The following is an 8,175-nucleotide window of genomic DNA, read 5'->3' as shown; positions in this document are numbered from 1 at the left end:
ATACCTGGTTTTGAAGAGCTGACCTAAAGGTTACCCCAAAAACCTGTTTTTTTTTTGTTTGAATGGGGCAGTGAGTCATGGGGTAAACTACTGTTCTTTAGGGGTTTTCAAGGTGGAATTACGGGTCGATAATTTTAAGGATCAGGTTGTAAACCTCCCTGGTGTTGCTTTAATATGTTTTATCTGAGGTTGTATCGTGTATTATCAAGCCAGCCGGCTTAGTGGCCTCGGGAGCGGGGTTTAGTGGGAGCAGCTGGCTAGTTTTATTTTCTTTTTTGTTTGTGTCTTTTTCTTTGTTGTATGTATATTTTGGGTTCATTATTAGGCAGGCTGGGCCTTTTGGCACCTGTAGTCTGGGTGCTGGATTGCCCATAGGGGTCTTTTTTATTGCTGTGATTTGCTGTGTCATTCACTAGTGTGATTTGTGCTGGATGTGTTTTTAAGGTTGTGCTGTGGCGTGTACCTGAGCAAACTTTGGGCAACCTGTTCTCTTGTTGGCTTTATTGACAAAGGGTGGATTAGTCTAATTACGGCCTGCTACAAATAGCTGCATATAACGTATAAAAAAAATCACCTTATGGGTGCTCCGTAGGGTAGCAAGATCTTGAGTTTTTTTTACAGTACTCGGGTACGTTTTAAAATTTTCGACCAATCAGCAAACATTATTCTGACAGCATAGCTGGGAAACCAATGAAAAGTGAGTGCAACGTTCTAGAACTTGACTTCGGGTTGACGCTCCCTATAAAAGAGCTGGGTACTGCTTCAAGGCGTTCAGTTGGCGCTACCTCCTGATAGAGTAGCACTGTACGGCTCTTGTTCCGTAAAACAACATCAAAAGGATGAAAAAAAAAAATTTTTTAAAGAAGACGAAAAAAACATCGTCTAAAAAAATAAGCCAAAAAAATAATATCCGAAGAAGGAAAAACATGCAAAGTAAAAAAAACAAACAAAAATAAAAAACAATATCCAAAGAAGAAGGAAAAAAACATCCAAAGGGAGAAAACAAGAACTGAAGGGCAAATGAGGTAGGAGGAAATACAAATTTCGTTTCAGCACCGTTGGAGTGCCAAGCCGTGAAAAGCATTTGGCCAGAAGACAAGGTAAGTGTTGTAGCTGTTATTTTAAAACAGCGCTTTTCAAAATGCTGCTTTATAATCGTTTGAGATCGTTAGCCAGTGTGACAGCTGAAGGCTTTTTGAGTTTACCAACATAAAGTTTTATTTCTGTATTAGGACATTGTCAGGAACAATGATGTGTTCATCGCTATGATGTGGTCAAAAAGCGATGCATTGAATCTTAGAAACATTTGTGATTTTTCAAACAATGCTTTTCCTTTTATTTAATCAGTAAAATTTCCATCGGTTTTATATAGTGCCCCTTGAAATATGTCTTTAGCTCATTTTCCGGGCATTTTACTAGAATGCATCCTGAGAAATACACAAGCTCTGCTGCATTTCCGTGCCTCGATGTTTAGTGCCGAGTATAATTGTTGCAGTTGCCTTTTATATATTCCATGAGACCTGTTGGTACCAAGAGAAGTGTGAGACTGTCAGGGTGAATTTATCATACAATCGCACGCATAAATACCTGAGGGTTGCCAGTCCTTTTGCGTTGTTACAGGAGGACTAGAGCTGACGAGTGTGTTTCTACACACTATCAAGGGCATTGTAGTACAGTTTTCTCAGGTGGGAGAATGCTGCCGATCTCCTATTTGACAATACAGCCCTTGATATATTAGAATATTACAGAACTAGAAGCCTTTTGCAAGGAAGAATGTGAGAAAATCCCAAGTACAAGAACTGAAAGCCTTTCAGCTGGCTATAAGAAGCGCTTGTAAGCTGTGATATCTGGCAGAGGAGGTGTTACTAAGTACTGATTACGTAGGGTGCCCAAACTTTTGCAGAGTGCCATAATAATGTTTTTATTTTGTAATTTTGTTCAATTTATGGCATAAAAAGTAACTATTCATCAATGTTTGCTGAAAATATTGTGTATTTTCCCCCCAGTTCCTAAAGAGACTGTATTAACTGATATTGTTGCTTTTGTAATTGAAAAGATGTTATTTGTCAAGGGGTGCCAAACCTTTGCATAAGACTGTACACAGTGTGTGTATGTGTTTATGTGAGTGTGTGTCTGTGTGTGTCTTTATATATATATATGTGTGTGTGTGTGTATATATTTCAGTATATGCATGTGTATATATATATTTATATATAGTTCACACACATTCAAACTTATTTGAATACACATTCAAAATAATTTTTATTATTATTATTTTCGTTTTTTTTTTTTTTGTGTTTTAAAATGTTTTATTTTTGCAATGGAAATAAAAATAAAGCAGTCCTCCGTAGAGGAGGGGTGGTGGAGGGAATATATATATATATATACATATATATAAAATAATTGTCACACAACCTGGGTGACATGCCTTGCCTGCTCACCCAGTTTTAGTGCACCTTAGTTATTCATAATGACCATCTAGTCTCGATACACCCATGAATATATATGTATATATATATATATATATATATATATATATAGTTTTTCTGTTTTTTTTTTGCAATAGACAATAAAAATAACGCAGTTCTCCGTAAAGGAGGGATGGTGGATGGAATATATATATACATATATATATAAAATAATTGTCACACAACCTGGGTGACATGCCTTGCCTGCTCACCCAATTTTAGTGCACCTTAGTTATCCATACTGACCATCTAGTCTCGACACACCCATATATATATATATATATATGTATATATATATAGATATTTTTTCTTTTTCTTGTGTTTTTTTTTTCGCAATGGATATTAATAATAAAGCAGTCCTCCGTAAAGGAGGGGTGGTGGAGGGAATATATATATACATTTATATAAAATAATTGTCACACAACTGGGGTGACATGCCTTGCCTGCTCACCCAATTTTAGTGCACCTTAGTTATCCATAATGACCATCTAGTCTCGATACACCCATAAATATATATGTATATATATATATATATATATATATATAGTTTTTTTTTTTTTTGCAATAGACAATAAAAATAACGCAGTTCTCCATAAAAGAGGGATGGTGGATGGAATATATATATACATATATATAAAATAATTGTCACACAACCTGGGTGACATGCCTTGCCTGCTCACCCAATTTTAGTGCACCTTAGTTATCCATACTGACCATCTAGTCTCGACACACCCATATATATATATATATATATATATATATATATATATATATATATATATATATATATATATATATATATATATATATGTATATATGTATATGTATATATGTATATATGTATATATGTATATGTATATATGTATATATGTATATATGTATATGTATATATGTATATATGTATATATATATATGTATATATGTATATATATATATATGTATATATGTATATATATATATGTATATATGTATGTATATATGTATATATGTATGTATATATGTGTATATATATATATATGTATATATGTATATATATATATATATATGTATATATATATATAGATATTTTTTCTTTTTCTTGTGTTTTTTTTTCGCAATGGATATTAATAATAAAGCAGTCCTCCGTAAAGGAGGGGTGGTGGAGGGAATATATATATACATTTATATAAAATAATTGTCACACAACCTGGGTGACATGCCTTGCCTGCTCACCCAATTTTAGTGCAACTTAGTTATCCATAATGACCAACTAGTCTCGATACACCCATAAATATATATGTGTGTATATATATATATATATAGTTTTTTTGTGTTATTTTTTTGCAATAGACAATAAAAATAACGCAGTTCTCCATAAAGGAGGGATGGTGGATGGAATATATATATACATATATATAAAATAATTAATGTCACACAACCTGGGTGACATGCCTTGCCTGCTCACCCAATTTGAATGCACCTTAGTTATCCATAATGACCATCTAGTCTCGATACACCCATAAATATATATGTATATATATAGTTTTTTTTTTTCGCAATGGACAATAAAAATAACGCAGTTCTCCGTAAAGGAGGGATGGTGGATGGAATATATATATACATACATATAAAATAATTGTCACACAACCGGGGTGACATGCCTTGCCTGCTCACCCAATTTTAGTGCACCTTAGTTATTCATAATGACCATCTAGTCTCGATACACCCATAAATATATATGTATATATGTATTGTTTTTTTTTTTTTTTTTTTGCAATAGACAATAAAAATAACGCAGTTCTCCATAAAAGAGGGATGGTGGATGGAATATATATATACACATATATAAAATAATTGTCACACAACCTGGGTGACATGCCTTGCCTGCTCACCCAATTTTAGTGCACCTTAGTTATCCATAATGACCATCTAGTCTCGATACACCCATATATATATATATATATAGTTTTTTTTTTCTTCGTAATGGACAATAAAAATAACGCAGTTCTCCGTAAAGGAGGGATGGTGGATGGAATATATATATACATATATATAAAATAATTGTCACACAACCTGGGTGACATGCCTTGCCTGCTCACCCAATTTTAGTGCACCTTAGTTATCCATACTGACCATCTAGTCTCGACACACCCATATACACACCCGAAGCTCTGATCTCAGATCAGTTCCATGCCTCCAGAATCTAATGTTACCCTCAAGGAAGAAGGGAAGCTATGATGAGTAAAAAAAAGGTTATTAGAGTGTCCTGTCAGCGTTGGGCTTCTTCGGCCTCCGCCATTGATTTTTCGGTTTCAGGATGGAAAGTACAAGGTGGCTCTGTGTTGATGAATAATCCAGGAAAAAAATGCCACAAAGGCATGGAGTCACACCAGTGGAGTCTTATCCTTGCAATAAAGACCCCTGTATGACCTTTGCTGAATATTTCCAGTTTAGTGGAGCTGATCTGTGAGTAATGCAGTTATGCAGCAGTTTCTGATGGTTTCCGGTTTTGCAGGTGGTGTCCTTTTCAGCTTGGAGGAGGGAGCCTCCTTCTGGAACCAGATGTTGACCTGGAGAATCGTGAGTGACGTTTCCGATTAGCATACCTGATCTCCTTGCCCCGCCACGGGGCTCTGGTGAAATGTAACTATTCAGTGACCCGTATCTTTCAGTTCTTCGCTTCCATGATCTCGACCTTCACCTTGAACTTCTTCATGAGTATCTACCACAACAAGCCGGGAGATTTTAGTAACCCAGGTCTCATCAACTTTGGACGCTTTGACAACGATGTAAGTTTCCCATTTCTGTCGGTGTTGTGATGTAGATTGTCCTTTTTAAAAGTCTGTAGATGGAATCTTGAAAATCAAAATATTGGGCATCGGTAATTGATCTGGTTGTCTTGGCCAATGGTATGCTGTCCGCAAGTCAAGTAGCTCTTGGGAGATGTCGGCCGTTACCCTCTGACATTGGTTTCCTGCCTCCCGTTAGTCAGTGGGGAAAATGTGATGTTTATGGATGTCTGGACAACTTAGAGTGGAGAGCATTTTATAATCATTACCTCGTTTGGGAAAGGCGAAAGAAGACGGTATAATTTTGACCAAAATCCAGAATGAGACCAAGTTCACACTGTTCCCGAACATGTTTTGGTCTTTCCTGTCCGTGCCGTTCAAGAAGGGGCTGATCTGTGAACTTTATGGGGAAACAAGGGTGAGAGAGAAAAGGATGAGCTGTTATTTCCAGAAAGGGCTCGACTCGGTACCCTGTCACATGAGCAGTGATGTATTTTTACCTGCCTTCTGGTCACATGGGTTGGAAAGGAAACCATGAAACGTTTGTTGGGGGACTTGGACACAGCCCCCACCCCGCAGCGCATGACTTTCCTGGGAGGCCCCCTGGGCTGGAAATATAGTCATCACCTCGGTGGACATGAGTACCGCGCTGTTTTAGTTGGGCCTCCTGGTTTAGGTAGGCATGTTAGCCATGGTTGTGGATGTTTCTCGTTACAAGAGAGGCACCTGTAGCAGTTTACATGGTATGCAGATACGGTTGTTTATTTTATTTTTTTTAAACGCAGCAGAATTTTTCCCGCCTTCGGTGCCTGAAGTTTTTGGGAAACGTTTGCCCCGGATGCCCACTGTATGCTTCCTGTAGGATCACAACACGTTCACCATTTTTTTAAAAATTATACACTACTGTGCAAAAGTCTTAGGCAGGCAAAGAAAATGATATTTAGATTATCCTCGTGTTGGTGTAAAACTATGATATTATGCCTGTGAAAGTGTGTCAACTTCGCCATTTCAGAACCTCTGCTAAAATCATCCTAGTATTTGCAGCGACCGTCCAATGCAGCCATGTGTTTTTTTTGACTTGGCCACCAGCACACCTCATACAGCTAGTCAGTCTCTCACTGACTTTTTAAGCCAGTATATTTAACTTTTTTTAATTCAGCTGTTGGTGAAATTTAACAAAATCATGGAACGGCTGAGGTGCCCCTGAGGAGAAGTTTGGGAACTGAAGCGGTGTTCATCTAGCCATCCAACTAGATATCAGTAACTTTTTAGAAAATAGAAGAAATTACTGTGATGTTGTCATTTGCATGTTTGACTGGAGGATTCTGGGTATTGATTTTTTTTCTTTTTTTTTACCCCCCCCCCCTCAGAGCACGGAGTACTACCTGTATGAGATTCCTCTGTTTATCGTCATGGGAGCCTTCGGTGAGAGAGAGAGAGAGAGAGGGAGCGTCTTATTGTGGAAACCCAAACCTTGCTCTTTTACATCTTAACGGACTGGTTCTGTTTCTGGTTTTCTCATGCCGGGCCCATGTCTCTTTCCCCCCCGCAGGTGGATTGCTGGGAGCACTGTTCAACGTCCTGAACTACTGGCTCACCATCCTCAGGATCAGGTGTGCCTGTGTGCGTGTGCCTGTGTGCGTGTGTGTGCCTGTGTGTGTGTGTGTGTGCGTACTTCTGTGCGCATGTGTGCCTGTGTGTGTGTGTGTGTGTGTGCGTACCTCTGCCTGTGTGTGTGCACGTAAGTGAGGCCTGTTTGGTTTTTACTGTGTCACGCCTGTCTGAAACTTAGGCATCTTAACACTTGAAATTAAATAATTAAATAAATATATCCCGAGACTGTGGGGCTGACCTTGAAACTGCCCCACACTGGTTTGATGCAAATGAAAGTTGTCCCACAACAAAATCATTAGCTGAGCCACCATGCCCCCCCCCCCCATCCCCAGGTATATCCACCGGCCCTGCCTGCAGGTGATCGAGGCCATACTGGTTGCTGCCGTGACGGCCACTGTGTTCTTCACTATGATCTACTTCTCCAACGACTGCCAGCCCCTGGGGGAGGATCAGCTGGAGGAATACCCCTTGCAGGTAAGGCAGCTGGAGGTGGGCTCTCTGTGATTTCATTGGCTGAACAGCTGAGAGGGTGTGTATCCTGTCCTCAGGCCTGAACCTCCACTTATCCCTCTCACAGCTGTTCTGTGCTGATGGCGAGTACAATTCCATGGCCACGATCGTCTTCAACACCCCGGAGAGGAGTGTCCGCAGCCTGTTCCACAGCCCCGCAGGTCCGTGGAGTTTCCAGCACGTGTTTCAGGGCAGGATGGGTCGTGACCTGAAGCCGGATTGGTCGCCCCTGTTGTGCCCTTCTTCTGGAAGAGATTATAATTACAGTCCGTTGTCCATCTTTAGAATGAACACCTGTGTTTGATATTGGTGACAGGCTGGCTAGGTCCGGGGCAGCTGTTTGAACAGTCAGACTCGTCTGCCACCTCTGTCGTGTCGTAGGTTTGTTTACGGGCCGCTTCTGGCTGATTGTTTTCCCAGACAGACAGCTAAACCCATACACACAATCCTCCTCAATTATTCAAGGCTTCCCTCATTTGGGATGGGGGGACTGTCACCCTGCCTGGGGAGAACAGGAGCGCTTCTCAAGTGCCCTGACGAATGCCACCGTAGGCAAGTTCGAACGGCACTAAACTGTGTTCATCCATGCCCTCTAGTGGATGAAAGACATACCAAAGTAACATGGCTTGGTCTTGATCGGCTCCAAATTGCACTTTACACCAGGTAGAAAAATGGAAATGATCATATGAAAAATGCCATTCATCATGAAATAATTTCTGTACACCTGTATCCTCATTACAAGGGTGAATCAAGTAAAACTAGCTGGTTTCGCTAGATTAGCGTTCTTGGGGATCAACTACATGATCAACATTTTA

The 8,175-nt window shown here is 39.5% G+C and overlaps 1 long non-coding RNA gene across 1 annotated transcript; it reads left to right on the top strand.

Annotated features, from left to right (window-relative positions):
- Nucleotides 1-917: 917 nt before the first annotated feature.
- LOC125729863 (uncharacterized) lies at nt 918-5,187 on the top strand. Its single transcript, XR_007390263.1, has 3 exons — nt 918-1,100; nt 4,963-5,027; nt 5,120-5,187. It is a non-coding gene; the product is annotated as an uncharacterized LOC125729863 (long non-coding RNA).
- Nucleotides 5,188-8,175: the final 2,988 nt, after the last annotated feature.

The sequence above is a fragment of the Brienomyrus brachyistius genome, unplaced genomic scaffold (assembly GCF_023856365.1).
Source record: "Brienomyrus brachyistius isolate T26 unplaced genomic scaffold, BBRACH_0.4 scaffold824, whole genome shotgun sequence".
Taxonomy (NCBI): domain Eukaryota; kingdom Metazoa; phylum Chordata; class Actinopteri; order Osteoglossiformes; family Mormyridae; genus Brienomyrus; species Brienomyrus brachyistius.
This window is presented reverse-complemented; position numbering and strand designations above follow the sequence as displayed.